The sequence below is a fragment of the Haemorhous mexicanus genome, chromosome 17, assembly GCF_027477595.1.
Source record: "Haemorhous mexicanus isolate bHaeMex1 chromosome 17, bHaeMex1.pri, whole genome shotgun sequence".
NCBI classification, from domain to species: Eukaryota; Metazoa; Chordata; class Aves; order Passeriformes; family Fringillidae; genus Haemorhous; species Haemorhous mexicanus.
In genome coordinates this window covers 671,977-690,000 of record NC_082357.1, presented here as the reverse complement: position 1 = coordinate 690,000, position 18,024 = coordinate 671,977, and the positions used below count along the sequence as shown (strand labels likewise).

The 18,024-nt window shown below is 56.5% G+C and overlaps 1 protein-coding gene across 10 annotated transcripts in view; it reads left to right on the top strand.

Moving 5' to 3' along the window:
• The window catches only part of LOC132335131 (ankyrin repeat and fibronectin type-III domain-containing protein 1-like), a 260,717-nt gene that overhangs the window by 217,551 nt on the left and 25,142 nt on the right, over positions 1–18,024 (top strand). The window contains exon 1 of one of the 10 annotated variants that reach the window (XM_059861334.1): positions 11,950–11,968. The exons of the other annotated variants lie outside the window; for them this stretch is intronic. The gene's annotated coding sequence lies outside the window, so the exon portion shown is untranslated. Of the gene's footprint in view, positions 1–11,949; positions 11,969–18,024 lie in introns of those variants that run through there. 10 annotated transcript variants of the gene reach the window in all.

Sequence of the window (18,024 nt, the reverse complement as noted above, 5' to 3'; positions counted from 1 at the left end):
CCAGTCGCCCTCCTGTCCCCTTTTCCTACCGCTGCCATGGCTGAAGCAATGTCCTGTGGGACAGCGACCCTCCAAACCTTCCCCCTGCTGCAGAGACTGCCCCAAGGTGTCAAACGAGACCCATCCCCCGGCTGAAGGTCTGTCAGGGCTCATATGGGTAAAGGGAGTGTCTGCTGAGCTGGGGCACACGGGCACACAGCCTCTGGCAACACCCACCACTGCCCCTTTCCCTCTCCCTCTCCCTCTCCCTCTCCCTTCCCTTTCCCTTTCCCTTTCCCTTTCCCTTTCCCTTTCCCTTTCCCTTTCCCTTTCCCTTTCCCTTTCCCTTTCCCTTTCCCTTTCCCTTTCCCTTTCCCTTTCCCTTTCCCTTTCCCTTTCCCTCTCCCTTTCCCTTTCCCATTCCCATTCCCTCTCCCTTTCCCTTTCCCTTTCCCATTCCCTCTCCCTTTCCCTTTCCCTTTCCCTTTCCCTTTCCCTTTCCCTCTCCCTCTCCCTCTCCCTCTCCCTCTCCCTCTCCCTCTCCCTCTCCCTCTCCCGTTCCCTTTCCCCAGGGGCAGGAACACGGACCCCCATGCACTGGAGCTGCTGGAGGAGCCTCCCGGGGTCCCCGTGCTCCCCTCTCGGCTCAGCTGGAGCTGCCAGCCTCGGCGGGGCGGCCTCAGCCACTGAGGGAGCTCTGGGATCTGCAGGGACCCTCTGGGGGCTGCCCTCCGTCCCGGTGCCCGGCGCAGAGGGAGGGTCCCGGGCTGTCCCAGGGGGTGCAGGGCTCTCTCCTTGCCGCTGCTGCACTGCCTGGGCCCTGCTGTGAGCACAGGTCTCAGAGAGCTGTCCCCCCTTGGGCAGGGAGGCGTTCATCCCGGGTTTCTGAGCTCTGATGCAAGAGCCTTGGAAGCAGATCACAGCCAGCCATCCCAGCGTTAGAGTTGACCTGCTAAGGATATTTAAAAGAGCTGGAAATTGCATTGCTCTCTGCTTCCTTAGATGGATAAAGGAGGGTAAAACTTAAAAAAAAAAAAGAGCAAAAGAAAAAAGAAAAGTGCTTAGAAATTGCAAGAATGTTGAATTTGGTTTTCAATTTCCCTGCTCTTTTTGGAGATCTTTCTGGCATTTATTGTGTGTTCTAACACTTCAGTGTGAGGCTGTGGAACCCTCCTCAAAGGCTTCCTTTATCTGAAGTTCCTTGAGCATCAAAGCTCACCAGATATTAATGAACCAAGGAATTCAGGATATCTGGGGACAAACTGCTTTCCTCTCCACTTACACAACTTTCTTCCGTTTGCTAAGAGGGTGTCATGAGGAAACCTGGCCTGCAATTACTCCCAATCTCCCAACCAGACAAATATGTGAATTGGTAATGTAGCAAACAGAGAAACAACAAAGAGCTCATTAAAAACAATCAGAGTTTGTCTTTATTCCTAACAAAGGAGCATGAGAAGCCAGCAAGTCTCTTCCCTCTCTAAATGTGTCTTTGAAGCCCCCGGGTCCCAGTTTAGCCCTGTTGGGGGATATTTGTGGTACATTTCCCCCACTCCATAGCGTTTTCCTGGGGGGAACCATCTGTCTTGCATTTGGCACAGCACCTTGTGCAGCGAGGACTCGCAGCAGTGGCAGATGATGCTCTTTTGGAGGGATTCTGTGGAGCAGCTCTGCCTGAGGAGGGGCTGCCTTTGGCTTTGGTTTGCTGTGGGTCCTCATGCTGCAGCTCAGGGCTCTGAGGCTGAGGGACACAGCCCTGATGTCCCCATCCTGCAGGGACACAGGCACAGCCAGGCAGGACTCCCACCCTGAACTGGGGTGTTATCCATGGCTTGGAGACATCTTGGGCAGGATCAGACATCACCCTGGCAGCCAGGAGCGGGTGGGTCAGGCTGCTGGAGCTCAGGGGCTGGCAGGGCACAGAGGAGGGGCCAGCCCAGAGGTCACAATGATGAGGGGTAGCAGTGGGCTGAGGACCCTGCCTGCTGCCTGCTCCCATCCATCCATCTCACGTGCACAGGGCCTTAGAGAGGCTTTTGGAGATGTTCCAAGCCTTCTCTGCAGCCATGACCTGCTCAGGGGTCTCCTGGCCTTTTCCTTGGTGTGAAGCAGCTTTTCTCTGTGTTCCCTGTACATCACCAGGGATCTCTGCTCATCACAGCAGGGTCAGCACCCTCAGTTAGCCACTCCAAACCATCCTGGGCTGCAGGTGAGGCTGCTCTTCAGTGCTCTGGCTGGGAGACTTGGCTCATATCCTGGCAAATCTACAGATGCCTAATTTGTCTTTCAGGGCAAATACCTACCCCCATCAAATCTGTCTGTATTTACAACCCAGGGTTCCCACTGCATCCTTTCACCTGCCTCAGCACAGAGGTGAACACCCACACTGTGTGTGATGGGTTCAGCTCATCCCACATGGGTAGGAGTGCCATGGAAGAGCAATGGACCATGTTTTCCCAAATCAGCAGCTTCTGAGAATCCTGCCCATCCTTACCTCAAGGCTTGAAGGCAAAGGACAGCTTCTCAGCCTGCTGTTGCCTGTTGCCAAGGAGGAGGTAGAAAAGCATGACATCATCTGTGCTCTTTACTTTGAAAAGCTGGGTGTCAGTCTGGGACAGGGATCAGAGTTTCCTGCTTGAAATTCCTCCCAAAGCATTGTCAGTACAACCCATCCCCTCACAGGGCAAGCTGAGCCAGATTTCCAGGGTTCCCAATTATTCAGATGCTCAGGCAGGGGTGGATGGAGCTGAGGTAGAAGAGAAGGAGCTGCCCGGAGCCTAACTCTGTGTTCCTGCACTGAGCACAGCCAGGTAGGACAGGACACAGATGCCTTCCCCTCCACTTGGCCCTTCTCCAGTGCCAGGAGCCCTGGGCCAGGAGCTGCAGTTCCTTGCTGCCGTGAGTGAGGGGCTGGATGTCCTGTGCTGCTGCCCAGCCCAGGGATGCTCCCAAGGCAGGTCCCACAGTGCATGTCCCTCAGAGCCCATGTCCCTGGCTCGGGGGACACGCTGGTGGCCGTGCTCCCCCAGGCACAGGGCAGCTCCATTGCCATGGCACGTGTCCCTGTGCTGCACTGGGTCCTGCTGCACAGCCCGGCCAGCAGTGAGCGGAGCCCTGTTAGTTCCACTTATTAAAAACAAAATTGCTGGGGGGAAGGGAGAGAAGGCAGAGAAAAAGTGAAGTATTGAGAAAACACTTCTTTCATTCATACGTTGTTTGCTGAAAGAAATACTTCATTATTAGGCCTTTTTAAGGGTATTTTTTTTAAAGCCGGCGCCACAAAGTCCCCAGTGTTCGGGCCTGTGAATGTACTGGATCACCTCAGCCCATGGCTCCCTGTGCTGGTGTCCTGCTGCTCAGGGGTGCTGGAGAGGAGCTTTCCCAGTCTTTGGGAGAAACCTGGGGGCTGCACATGTCTGGTTTTGCCCAGGTTTGCTGATTCCCTTCTCTTTGCTGGATGGTGTGCGCTGGGTCACCAAGGCAGCTTATGCTCCAAAGGAGGCAAAAGTAACTCAGGCAAGGAAGTATTTGGGATTTTGTTTATTAAAGCTCTGCTTTCTGTGATCTCTGGTCCTAATCTAGCTCCCAAGCCTAAACAGCACAAGGCTACTAAAGCACTCTTGACTTGAAGCCCACCACATTCTGCTGGTGGGGCGAAGGTGAAAGCTGGTGATTCCCATGGAGTCCTCACAATGTCCTACAGCAATGTCAAAACTCCAACAATCCCTATTCTCCCCACTTAGAGCGAGCAGAGGCCTTCTCCAGAGCCTGTTACCTGAGATATGCTCCACATTTATCTTCCCTCTTAAGTGAGGCTTAATCCAGTGGAAGGGCTGCGATCCCTGGTTTGCTCTTGTGTGAGCAGAGCTGGGAGCCTCTGTTCCCCCTTGCATCCTCTCAGCTCCATTGCTCATTGGGAGTTTCAGCCCTGCAGGTTTGTCCTTCTGAAATCCTTTTGTCCCTTCCTTTTCCTTTTTAGCTCTAGCTCTGGTTTTCCTTCTGTTTGTTCCTGGGTTTGCTTTCCCCCCCCCACTCCTTTTCCCAGACTCACCACTTGCTCACGCTGATTTCCCTCTGTTTTCTTCTTCATTGCTTACTCACTGCTTTTTCTCTCTGGGCTCCCTGTCAGACAGCCTCCCTGTGATCCACGGCTGGAATAGGCTGTTCCCACGGTGCCAGGAAAACGCAGCATTCCTGCCTGCCCCCGTGCCGTGCCGTTACCTTGTTCTGCTCCTTGGCTGCCCACCCTGCAGCTGAGCCATGCTGGCAGCAGCGTCTCCGTTCCTGGGACAGGCTCGGCCTGGGGCTCAGCCCTGCCTACAGCTCGTGTTCCTGCGGGCCCTGGGCCCCTCTCTGCCCACAGCTGGGGTGCTCAGGAGCTGCCTGCCCAGCAGCCACCGTGCAGACCACGCAGGCCCAGCTGGAAGGTGCCAGGTGAGTGGCAGCCAGCAGCCATGGGAACCTCGCTGGCACCACCTGGTTGGTGGAGGGGGCACATGGCTGCTGCTGCTGCACTCTACCTTGTGCTTGGGGTTGGGTTGTAAAGAAGTTTTTTATGGGAACTGTTTTCATGGAAGTTATTTAAAGTGTAATATTTCCCCTCTGAGTGGTCTCGAGTGGTGTGGAGGTTCTCCCTGTATGGCTGGGGATGGAATCCCTGCTGTGGAAGTTTTTTAAGGGAACTGTTTTCATGGAAGTTATTTAAAGTGTAATATTTCCCCTCTGAGTGGTCTCGAGTGGTGTGGAGGTTCTCCCTGTATGGCTGGGGATGGAATCCCTGCTGTGGAAGTTTTTTAAGGGAACTGTTTTCATGGAAGTTATTTAAAGTGTAATATTTCCCCTCTGAGTGGTCTCGAGTGGTGTGGAGGTTCTCCCTGTATGGCTGGGGGTGGAATCCCTGCTGTGGAAGTTTTTTAAGGGAACTGTTTTCATGGAAGTTATTTAAAGTGTAATATTTCCCCTCTGAGTGGTCTCGAGTGGTGTGGAGGTTCTCCCTGTATGGCTGGGGGTGGAATCCCTGCTGTGGAAGTGCCTCCAGCATTGGCACTGTGCTGCTGTGGGCAAGCAGCCAGGTGATCTGTCCCCATCCATGGGGTCCTCTCTTCCTGGCACCAAGTGCCATGGTCCTGGTGGAGCTGCAGGGCTTGGGGGAAGTGTTGAGCTGCTAACTGATCCATCCCACTGTTCCTGATCCAGGGCATGGGACTGCTGCTGTTGCACAGCTCCCTGAGAGCCTGGTGCTGCTCCCACAGCTGTCCACAGTTGTCTGGGGCTGTCCCCAGGACTCTCTGTGTGACATTTGTTCCTTTGCCAAGTCAGCCAGCACAAAGTAAGTTGTCATCAACTTTTTGGGAGGCAAAGAGTAGCAGCACCACGAAGACGGTGGGCTCGGAGCTCCTCCAGGTTTCACAGCTCTACTCGAGCTGTCTCACTCCAGATAAGTCGTGGAGCTATTTCTCTTCCCAGACCAGGAAGCTCCTAGCCTGAGTGAGGGAAAACAAGGGAAATGAGGCCCTGAGCCTTGCAGTGGAAGGGAAGGAATGCGAGAGCCTGAGAGCTGTGGGAGCAAGGAGATGCTTTGGGCAGGCTGAGCTGCGGGCACCGTGTTGGCAGTGCTTTCTGTGGGGCAGCCTTGGAGAGCATTCCCACCCCCAGCCCGCCTGCCAGCTGGCTGCGAGGTGACACTCACACAGCCCCGAGGTGACACACAGCCCCCAGCACAGCCTCGAGGTGACACTCAGCCCCGAGGTGACACTCAGCCCCGAGGTGACACACAACCCCGAGGTGACACTCAGCCCCGAGGTGACACTCAGCCCCCAGCACAGCCCCAAGGTGACACACAGCCCCGAGGTGACACACAGCCCCCAGCACAGCCCTGAGGTGACACTCACACAGCCCCGAGGTGACACACAGCCCCCAGCACAGCCCCGAGGTGACACTCTGCCCCGAGGTGACACACAGCCCCCAGCACAGCCCCGAGGTGACACACAACCCCGAGGTGACACTCAGCCCCGAGGTGACACACAGCCCCGAGGTAACACACAGCCCCCAGCCCAGCACAGCCCTGAGGTGACACTCAGCCCCGAGGTGACACACAGCCCCGAGGTGACACACAGCCCCGAGGTGACACACAGCCCCCAGCACAGCCCCGAGGTGACACACAGCCCCGAGGTGACACACAGCCCCGAGGTGACACACAGCCCCCAGCCCAGCACAGCCCCAAGGTGACACACAGCCCCGAGGTGACACTCACACAGCCCCGAGGTGACACACAGCCCCCAGCACAGCCCCAAGGTGACACTCAGCCCCGAGGTGACACACAGCCCCGAGGTGACACACAGCCCCCAGCCCAGCACAGCCCCGAGGTGACACACAGCCCCGAGGTGGCACTCAGCCCCGAGGTGATGCTCAGCCCCGAGGTGACACTCAGCCCCGAGGTGACACACAGCCCCCAGCACAGCCCCGCGGTGACACTCACACAGCCCCGAGGTGACACTCAGCCCCGAGGTGACACTCACACAGCCCCGAGGTGACACACAGCCCCCAGCCCAGCACAGTCCCCAGCCCAGCACAGCCCTGAGGTGACACTCAGCCCCGAGGTGACACACAGCCCCCAGCCCAGCACAGCCCCGAGGTGACACTCAGCCCCGAGGTGACACTGAGCCCCGAGGTGACACACAGACCCGAGGTGACACTCAGCCCCGAGGTGACACTCAGCCCCCAGCCCAGCACAGCCCCGAGGTGGCACTCAGCCCCGAGGTGACACTCAGCCCCGAGGTGACACACAGCCCCCAGCCCAGCACAGCCCCGAGGTGACACTCAGCCCCGAGGTGGCACACAGCCCCCAGCCCAGCACAGGTCCGAGGTGACACTCAGCCCCGAGGTGGCACACAGCCCCCAGCCCAGCACAGGTCCGTCCGGGCCGGCGCGGTGCTGAAACGAAACGCGAGGCTCTTTGTCTCGACTGGGAGCGCTTTAAGCCCTCGCTCGGGAACAATGGCCAAGCTATGGGGTCATTTGTTCTGGTATTTCAGCAGCTCCTCATGATTTATGGGATGTTTTGTTCTGCTGCTTGTCTTAGCTTCCCCCTCTCCCCCCTCCCGTCTCCATCCCTTCTCCATTTCAGCTCCTGCTCCCCCCGCTCCCATCCCCTAGGAGCTGTGGAGCCCCTGGCCTTAGGAAGCCCTGCTCTCGGTGACCTGTTGAGGTCGCCGGCCGGGGCTGGCGTGCCGCGCTGCCCGGGCTCTGCCGGCTGCCCGGGCTCCCGGGGGCCGGGGCCGCTGGCCCGGGGCTCCGTGCAGCCGCAGCTTCCCCCGTGTGGCAGATGGACGCTGCCACCAGCAGCACCCTGCGAAGCTGGTTAGAGGAATGAACGTGGTCAAGAGAAGCTGCAGCCCCGGCCAACAGGGCGGGCTCTGTCTGCAGAGACACTCGAGGCCAAGGGGCTCCGCTGGCTGTCGTGGTGTGCCATCCTCACCTCACCTGTCTGGGAGTGAGGGGCATGCCGGCCGCGGAGCCCCAGAGTGCCTGGTGCTGAGCTGCACGTGGGCCACTGTGGCTCAAGAGCTTGGTGGGGCCCCTAGCAGCCTGAGAATGGCCATGGCCAGTGCCTCTGGGTGTACTGGAGGAGCAGGGGCTCACATCCCCCTCCCCAGAGCCGGAAGGACAATGATTTACCAGTGACTAGGAGGGACATGCTGATGGGGGTGGGGAGGAGCGAGCCCTCCAAACATCCCTGAAAGTCAGATTACCCTCAGGAAAGCATTGCAAAGGAATAATTTACTTCAGAAAGATCACTTTTATCCTCATTTTCTGAGTTGCCTGCAGGCAGGCAGAGGCTGGAGGGCAGCTGGTGGTCCCAGTGGGGCTGGCATGGTGCTGCAGCCAGTCCTTAGCCCGGAGGCAGCTTTGGCAGAGGAGCCACAGTCCCTGCAGCTCCGCTCCTGCTGCCTCACGCTGCCAGCAGGGAGCTGGGAGCATCCTGACCTACGGGTGCAGAAGGGAAAGGAGAGATCTTGTGCCTCCCCTCCTGGTGCCACAAGCCTCTGGGAGCCCAGTTTTCCTCCTCTTCTCAGGAGAGGCAGCTCAGCTTGTGGTTACGATGAGGCTGGAGGTTGGGAGCAGAGCGAGGCCTGGAGCCCACTGTGCTGCCTCAGGCTCCAGCAGGTCCAACACTCTCTTCTCCATTTGTTTCTCATGTCACTGCAGTGGGAGAAATTGAGTCCTCTGGGGAAACAACAGAAGGAAAATGTTCAGGGAAGACTGATGTCCAGGTTCTCCCTGTCTGGGACCAGAGCCCTCAGCCAGATCCTTCCTCTCTGAGAGCACAGGCAACAAATAACATTTAAAAGACAAGTATAAAATATTGTGCTGATTTGGTGCTCTGGCCGCTTCCCTCTGCTGGTAGCTGATACCTCCAATGAGATTATTTCTCAGTCCTTTACCCTCAGCACACTTTAATTTCTCTCAAATAGCCCAATTGCCTGGTTTTATTTATTTATTTTTTTTTTATTGTCATCATCCCCCTGCAATTTCCCATGGCTAGGATCTGCAAAACAGGATGGGTGCCTTGGTCCCTGCTGAAGAGTGGAGGATGCTCTTCATCCTGCAGGATCTCCACTGGTTCTTCTACATGAACGTGCCTCTGCCTGGAAGGCTCCAGTTGATTTCCACAGCAGGCAACCCCAGTATTCCCCATGGATATACTGGGGAAATTGCAGAGATGTCACAATCCTTGGTATGACAGGGAAACTTCATGGGTATCTAAATCTCAGGGCTAGTCAAGCCTTTCCACATCACCTGGTATTCCCATGGAATCCCAGACTGGTTTGGGTTGGAGGAGACCTTAAAGCCCATCTCATTCCACCCCCTGCCATGGCAGGGACACCTCCCACTGTCCCAGGCTGCTCCCAGCCCTGTCCAACCTGGCCTTGGACATTTCCAGGGATCCAGGGGCAGCCACAGCTTCTCTGGGCACCTGTGCCAGGGCCTGCCCACCCTGCCAGGGAACAATCCCTTCCCAGTATCCAGCATAAACCTTTTGGTGAGAAGGCATTCCCCTTATTCATTACTGCGTGGTGCCAGTGCACTGGATTTGGAAGGTCGTTGCTCTCCCATTCCCCTTATCCAGCCCACAAAAGTATCTCAGTACGTTTCTTTTAATGGGAATATCCATAATAGTCCTGGTTTCCTACTACTGGTCAGGTCTTCAGACCTCCAGCCATGAACCTCCTTCTCCAGGAGCCAGTTTGGACCTGGGGAGGGGCAGTGTGGAAGATTTGTGTGTCTTGAGCAACTCCAGCAAGGGCAGCAGCACACTCCAGTTCTGGAATGCCAGGCTCCCTCCATCCCTGGGAGCAGAAGGGATCACTGGTCCTGCTGCTGATGCTTCTGGAGACACTGGGTCAGGAAACACAGAGGCATGGACATAGCCAGATAATCCTGACAGCTGGCACTTCCAAGGTCTTCCAGCACTTTTAATCCTTCCTTGTCCCTTGAGCAGTGGCAGTCACTGTTGGGCAGGTTTCTTCTGCTCTTAGATAGTTTCCTCTGGCAGGGACAATTCTGCCTGCCAGGGCTCCAGACACCTCCTGTTTATCTTCCTGGAGAGCATCTCACAGTGCCAGGTTGATATTGGATCTACTGGCTTGGATGCTGGCAGGATGGGCAGCGCTCTGTGGGGAGGCCAAATGGGAGGGAGGAGTCAGCCCAGGACACTGGGACAAGGAGGACCGTGTCCTTGGATGTGCTGGGACCTCTTTCCACCTTTGATGGAGTCTTACTTCACACTAACTCTTCCCCATCCCTCATACCCAGCCTTCCTGTGTGGGCTGGATGCTTTTCGGGGAAGTTGTGAGCCCAAGATGCCTCCACATCTGCTGAGCCTTATGCCTGGTGGAGGTCAGAGAGGGAAGTTATGTTCCCTTCCTCTCCTGACTTCCACATTTCCTCCCTTTCTCCTCAGAATTAAACTATTCATCCATCTACCCCAGCAGTTTTCTCCCCAGGGACATTCCTCTCCCTGTCTCATTTTGCCTTTGTTGCCTTCATTTTTCTGGCAGCAGGGAAGGTCAGACAGGGATGAAGATCTTCTGCCACAAGGAACTGTTGGGCAATATGGAGGAGAATTTTCCATGTAGGCAGTGCCAGATAGTGCAGATCTGATGGATTTCAGGCCAGGAAAAGGCATGGATCATGCCTGGCTTTGTCCAAGGTGGAACTGGACACTTGGCAGCAGCTGCCAGTGTCACCCTGAGAACTTGCATGTGGTCTTCACCCTGCCCACGGTGCAGAGGTTCACCTGAGCCCCCTCCAGGTCTGTTCAGACCATCCAAGTGTCCCAACTGGGCCTGCCAGGGCTCATCAGGCAGTTACTGGGAGACAAATCTCCTGCCTGTGGTCAGGGCAGGGTTCTTGCTAATGGTTTCATACAGTCACAGAATCATGGAGTGGGCTTTGTTTTGCCTACCCCTGTCCTGGACAGGTCTGAGCTATCCTTAGCTTTCAGTCATCGAATCGTGGAATGGTTTGAGTTGGAAGGCACCTTGATGATCACCTCATTCCAACCCCCTACCATGGGCAGGGACACCTCCCACTATTCCAGGCTGCTCCAAGCCCTGGCCAGCCTGGCCTTGGGCACTTCCAGGGATCCAGGGGCAGCCACAGCTGCTCTGGGCACCCTGTGCCAGGGCCTCACCTCCATTGCAGGGAAGAAATTCTTTCCAATACCAATGTAAATTTGCTCTCCTTCAGCCTAAAGCCATTCCCCCTTGTCCTATCACTGCCTGCCCTTCCAAAAATTGCCTCTGCAGCCTTTCTGCAGGCTCCCTTTAGGCACTGGAAGGGGCTCTGAGGTCTCCCCGGAGTCTTCTCCGGGCTGAACACTCCCAGCTTTCTCAGTCTGTCTCCAGAGCAGAGGGGCTTCACCCCTTGGAGCATCTTCATGGCCTCCTCTGGAATCTCTCCAACAAGTCTACATTTTCCTTGTGTTGTGTTCTTGATTTGCAGCAAAAAACTGGATTTTATGAGCTTTGAAAAATGAACATATGATATTACATAGGGTTTGTTAAGCATGGCCACAGGACAGCTGCTGAGGTGAGCAGAGCTGTGAGGAACATCTCTTCTGGGTGTTATCAGGATGGGCTCTGGCCTGCCGCCCCAAAAGGAGCCAACCATCACCTTGGGTGGGACTCTGGCTTGTTGAGCTGGGGTCTCCATACAAACCTTGCAGGTTTCTGAGTGTGGGGTTGTTGAGGCCCCTGAGAGGGCAGAGACTGCAGGATCACCTGGTGCCATGGTTACTCACCTCTTCCCCTGGTCTTGCTTCTCCTGTCTCCCCCCAGACTCCAGTTTAAGGTCAGAACCCAAACTGACTTAACAGAACTTCTGAGCTTCACCCACTGCAGAGAGGACTGGCTTGCCTCGGGTACCTGTGGTACATGTGGCTTCTCCTGGCCCACTGAGTAGCTGAGGACAAGAGCTGGGCCTCCTTGTCCCCCAACTTCTCACTCTTCACGAGGTGCATGGCAATACTGACCTCCTTTTCAGGCACTTTGGCATTCCTGCCCATAGAGAGGGACTGGAACAAGATGATCTTTCAGGTCCTTTCCAACCCAAAGCATTCCAGGAACCTCTGATTCTGTGAGAGCTGCTGGTGAAGGGCTGCTGCTGTTCTAGGACTCCTGGCATGTAGGGTCTCATGCTGGCCATGCCCCAGACCCATGGCTGAATGTGGGCTTGCTCTGAGCTCCAGGCTGGCAGGTCAGGTTTTCCTGGTAGGCTTTGTACATCAGCTTGTGCTGGCACTGTGGCTAAAAGCACCAAGGGCAAGGTTCCTGTACTGGAAATGGTGTCCAGAGAGGCTGAGACATCTGCCCAGGGAGCACGTTCTAAAAAAGTGTCTTTTTTTCATCCCCAGTGTTCTGATTCCTGAGCTTCTTCACTGGGGAGGAGGAGGCAGTGACTGTGGTCAGAGGCAGTGACAGGAGCAGAGGTAATCTGGGGAGACCCAGGCAGGTATAATCTTCACCCAAATTCTTTTGGGTTTAGAGGTGTCACTGTGCTCCAGGCCCTGGAGTCGTAGGGTGCTGACTCCTCCTGTGTTCTGGAGCCATCAGCCTCTGCAAGCCTGGCCTGTGTCAGAGGACACACGTCCTGAAGGAGTAATCCATCAGAGGCTTCTGGGGGATCAGTTCCTGCTGTCCCATGCCAGGGACCAGCCCCAAGGGCAGAGGCACCGGGTGAGGCTGGGCTGTGGTCCCGGGAGGGGCCGCTCTGCCTCCAGATCTCCTTGGGAAGTGGGACTGGGCAAAGGCAAGGGTTTGGTGTGCAGCTTCTGCCACCTGCCTTGTCCCTGCCTGTGCCACATCTCCTGCTCCATCCTCCCTGCCTGAGCTGGGCTCCAGAGCCAAGTCCTGCTGTGCCCACAGGTCTGTATGGGCAGGGGACCTGAGCAGGGTTTCCTGTGCCCTGAAATCCTGCAAAGCACTGGGCCAAACCCTGGGCAGCAAGAAGGCTGCTTCTGGACAGAGGTGAGCTGCTGTGTTATTCAGTCAGTGCTCCTGCTTTCCCTGCCTGTGCGTGGTGGACTGCTGCTGTCCAGCTGGAGTCTGAGGAGCCTCAGCAGTGAGCACACTCCTGGAGCTCCAGGAGGTGGAACTCCCGGTGGAATCCTGCCTGATTTCTTTGCAAGTGGAAGAAGGGTTCTGCCAAGCAATCCCATCCTCCCAGTGCAGTCCTGGCCCTGCTCTGCCCCGGTCATGAGCTCTGGAAGGCTCGTGTCAGGCAGGAAAGTTTTGCTTATGGAGCACAGCTCAGCTCGGGTGAACTTCACATGAACTTGAAGTTTCTTTGGCTGTTTTCTTTCCTGATGATGCAGGCAGGTCAGGATCAGGATCCTGCACTGCACAGGGACCCAAGGCTGCCTTCCTCGTGCACCAGCACGATCACCTCATCCTTCTGGAGCACAGGGGCAGCTTCAATCTCTGCTCTCTGTGACCAGGGACAGGCCCACGGAACAGCAGGAGCTGTGCCAGGGCAGGGTCAGGCTGGATGGCTCAAAAAGGTTCTTCCTCCATAGGGTGCTGGGCACTGCCCAGGCTCCCCAGGGAATGGGCACGGCCCCGAGGCTGCCAGAGCTCCAGGAGTGCTTGGCCAATGATCTCAGGCACAGGTGGGATTGTTGGGGGGGTCTGTGCAGGGCCAGGGATTGGACTGGTGACCTTTGTGGGTCCCTTCCAGCTCTGGCTACTCCAGGATCCTGTAATTCTTGGTGCCCAGGCAGGACGAGCAGCAGACAGATGGAGCTGTTCCTGTGTTACACTGGGACTGTGCTGCTGTAACTTTTACCATCCCTGGTCCCCGGGGATGGTGGGGGCACCCCATCACAGCGCCAGGGCTTTAGTGGCCTGCTCAGGGTCAGCCAGATAGTCTGTGAGAGAGTTAAATCCCCCTCCTCGTGACAGTGCCACACTTCACCTGGAGATCCCTCTTGCTACCTCCTGTGTCTGCATTCTGACCACAGGAAAGGTGGGGTAGTGGAGCCAGGGAGGCCCTCAGGGCTGAGGACTTGTTGGATCAGTGATGGGAAGGTGTGATTGCAGTGTGAGCCATGCATGTGAACACAGGGACAAGCTGTGGCATCCCAAGCCAGCATGTGGCAGGGCACACTGGGGTGTTCCAGGTCTGCGAGCATCCTGGTCCTGAGAAGGCTTTGCAGCACACGTGAAAAGCAGGGAGAGCTGGGTGTCTGAGGAGCATGAGGGCATCCCCACCCCTCACCTCACTGCTCAGGGGATGAAGAGGGGGAGGAAGGAGGCAGCAGCACCCACCATGCGTTGGGGCCACCAGCTCTGGAGATGTTTCCCAGCCTCTTGGTGGTGGAGGGGCCCAGGCTGGCTGTGTGTGGCTCAAAGGTCCTGCTTGGTATAACTGTGTAAGCAGGAATGTCCCAAGGGCTTTGGGAGATCTTGGAGATGCTGTCTCCCTTTGCCCCCCTGCCACCTCCCATCTCCAGGGCCACCTGCAGGCGTTGGCCCCCGCCACCCTCGCTCTTTTGAGCTGCAGGGAAGTCATCCCTGTGAGCTGCAGGGAGGCATGACGAGGGCACCACAGCTTACCCTTGGAAGGGCTGCACAGCACTTCCCAGTGGAAGTTTGTTTGCCCTTACCTTTGCCAGGCTTTAACTGTTTGGCCTGGATTATTCCATGTTTTTCTGCCTCAGGCTGAACTTTCTCCCTTTTTTCCCTCTATTTTTCCCAATTTTTAGCAGAAGGTTGGGGGAAAATGGTAGCTTTGCCAATTTCTCTTTATTTTTTTCCTGCTGTCTCTTTGTTTGAGGGCTTCTGGTGTCTCCACTCTTTGAAAAAGAGACTTGAAATTTGGCAGGGATGATGCATTCCTGCTGGAAGTCAACATGGATTTGGTCAAATGGTTAGCCATCGGAAAGCGTGGCTGGGCATGCCTGAGGAGCTTTTCAGGGGCCATCTGCTGGTGTCCCCATTTGCAAAGGGACTCTGGCCACTCTGTGTCCTCCTGCCCCTTTCTCTAGGGACACCTCTGTGCCTGGACAAGTCCAGGGCAGGAGAGGCGGCTGCAGGAGCCGTTTCCAATTAACAAGTCTGAAAAGCAGTTCACCAAGACAACGTTGTCTTTGTCCCCATTTCCCTTGCGTGGCACTGGCTGTGGGCATCACCTCTCGCCCTCAGCAGAGAGAAGGAGCAGAGCTCAGGCCAACTTGGGCTGTGCCAGGTGAGGGGAGGAGAAGCTGAGGCAACGCTCCTGTCATTCCAGACCTGGGAAAGGGTGTTTGTAGACCTGCCTGCCCCATGGGTGAGCTCAGCAGCATCACATCCGTGCATGGATGGACAGAATCCCAGAGCCATTATGGCTGGGAAGGACCTTCAAGGCCATCAAGTCCAGGCTGAGCAGGTCCTGGTAGCTGGAGGTTTGACCTGGTGATCCCTATGGTTTTCAAAGTTACTCTTTTATATTTGAGTGGAAACTTCTTCTAATTGCTGTCCCGGAGGCTTTGGAAATTCCTCCACAGACTCCATTATCTTCAGCTGGGGTTTCTCTACTTGATGGTACCTCAGAGCTTTCTGCAGAGGGAGGGATGATGCATGAGCTGGGAAAGCTCTGATCTGATGAAGGAGCAGGCAAGGACCTCCTGCAACCACCAGCAGGACCTCCTTCCCCAGCTGGAAGGAGGTCCTGCTGGTGGTTACTGTCCCCAGTTAGTGCAGTTACAAGAGTGCTCAGGCACTTTGCAGGATGTTTTCTAGCAAAATGGTGGAAAAAACTGGCTTCTCCTCTTGGGCTGCAGGCTTTGGAGCCTGACTCCATGGAGATGCTGTTGTAGTTGGGTGGCAGTGACCCGGCCCCTCTGGGTGTTGCTCATGAGTTGAGTGGTGCTGGCATGGGACCAGCCCCAGGGCTGGGTGGTGGGGTGGGGGTGGTCAGAGGACGTCCCGGCGGGAGCTGGGCAGGGAGCTGGTCTGGAGCAAGCTGGGAGCAAATCCTGGCATGAAGCTGTGCCAGGCAAGGGGTTTGCCAGGCTGGGACATGCTGGTCCAGGAGAGCCCAGTGGGGGTGGCTGCTGTTGGCAGCTGTGCCAGGGACAGTCTGTGGGCAGTGGCCGGCATGCCCAGCACTGCTGGCTGGCTCCTGCTGCGTGCCTTCCAGCGGGAAGCAGCTTTCTGACTGCAGTAACATTTACCAGCTGGGAGCAGCTCTGGAGCTGGGTGTGTGCGTTTGTCTGCCCTTCCATTGTCACTTGGCCGATGTCTCCTCCTCCCCGCTGAGATCAGTGGCTGTGGGCTCCCTTTTGTAACCCCTTTGGGTGCAGCTCTGGAAGTCTTCAGCCTGGTTTCGGTCGGAATGCTGGTCCCATTTGGCTGGACGTCTTGGGTGGGACAAGGGGATGGAGGTGGTTTTCCACCAGAAGGAGCATCCCAATATGGACTGGAGGACTGAGAAGGACAGGTGGGATGTAGGTGGCTGAGGATGAAGTCCAGCCATAGGCATGGAGAGCTGAGCTCAGAGGACCTCCAGAAGACCTTCTTGGGCCATTTCTCTACCATTTGATGGTTCTGGAGAGGATGTGGTTTCCCCCAGGAGGTGCATCCCGCTGGCACGTCCTTCCTGGTGGCACCAGGTGGCGCAGGAGATTAAAGGATTTGTTTCTCTGCAGGTCGGGGTGTCTGTGGATTGCCTCCCACTGCTGTGATGAGTCTGCAGGTCTCAGCTCCCAGCACGCAGAGCTGTGTCCCCGTGCCGGGCCAGCCTCAGTCCTAGGGCGAGGCAGGGGGGATGGGGCTCCCTGGAGCCCTGTTCCAGCAGAACCAGGAGCTGACCCAACCTTCGAACCATACTGGGGGTCTACGTGTGCACCCCACCATGCCAGGAAAGGCCCAGTGAGGCAGAGGAACCAGACTCAGGGGTGGTGTCAGGGGAGTGAGGAGACACCGGAACATTACCATGACAAAACACATGACATCCTCTGGCCCAAGCTCAAGCAGTCTTGGGCACAGGCAGGTGAGTGCTTCTTCCTGGCTCCTGGAAGGTCCTGGTCTCTTTGGTGGGGTGCAGGTACATGGCAGCAGCCCTCAGAGCAGCTGGGACACTGCTATCCCAGCCCCCTTCCTTCTCCCGTTGGAACAGCCTCTGGCCCCATGGGCTCTGCCAGCCCCCTGCCCTGCTCCCTCCCCAGAAGTGTGTTCAGGACCCAGGGAAGGGGACAGGACCAGGCTTGGGTGAGTGTGACCTTACATCCCACTCTTCACAGCATGCCAGCTGCTCCCTGGGCATCTCCGTGCTGAGAGCATTTACCTCCTGCTCTTGTTGGATCCAAGGTGGGCCCCTGAGAACCCATAGGGATACTTTTTCTCCCTTCTTTTGCCTTCAGTGATCTTTGATTTCAGTCGTGGTATGACTCAGCTCCTGCATTTGATCCCTGGAGCAGGGTTTGCATGCATGCAGCTGTGTCAGGAGTGTTGCTGGTTCCTGGCAGGCCAGGTTGGGATAGGGTTTCCTCCTGACAGAGGGGCAGTGAGTCCCCACGGCTCATCTGCTTCCCCATGTGGAAGTCTGGTTTAACCAGGGTGGTGTTACTGGCTTGGAGGTGTCTCCTAGAGCTCTGCTGACCTGCTCCAGCATCTGGGCTTCTGAGAATCTGGCAGGATGGGAGTGGAGTGGAGCAGGGGCTCTCTGGTCCCTCTGCCTGCCCATCCTACCTGCACAGGTCTGGCTGGTTCCTGGTACTGGAAGCATCAGGCAGGTTTGGGCGTGGGGCTGAACACGGGTTCTGGCAGTGGGTGTGGGACACGGTCAGTGGAAGGTGACACCACACAGTTGCCATGAAGGGCAGTCTGGGCACTGACCTTTAGGTGCTGCCCCTCCTTGCTGCCTGTTCCCTGTGAGCAGCTCTGGTCTGGAGCAGCTCCTGACTCAGCAGTGGTGCTGGGCTCCCTCTGGGCTGCTGGGCTCCCTTTCTCAGGTGAGCACAAGTTACAAACCCTGCAGAGGTTTTCAAGGTACAGGGATTTACAGAGTGCAGGGATTTGCTGGGCACAGATAATTTGTAGAATGTGGGCTGTCAGGGGACAGAGGTTTTCAGGGGACAGGGATTTGCAGGGGTTTGCAGGGGCAGGAGTTCACAGGGAATAGAAGTTTGCAGGGGACAGGGATTTGCAGGGTGGCTGCAAGCTCCCACCGAGCCAGGCCCCAGGGCTGTGTGCTTGGCTCTTGACACCAGAGTTCTGGCTCTGTCTACCTCCTCCCTGACAGTGCCAGGGTTTTTGGGTGGTCACAGGGCTGTGATCATAACCAGCACTGCCTGTTGTGTCATGGGTACCTGGCACCGGGCTGGCCACACTGGGCTTCCCCAGGAACTTTGATCATGACTCGAGGCAGCTTGTCCTGCTCTGTCCTGTCTCCATCAGGTTCCAGTTAAAACCAAATGCATTCTCCAGCTGCACAGCCGTTTGAGCCCTTCCAAAAATGAAACAAATACCCACGGACTGCAATTCGAATTGCAGCTCAATTAGGGCT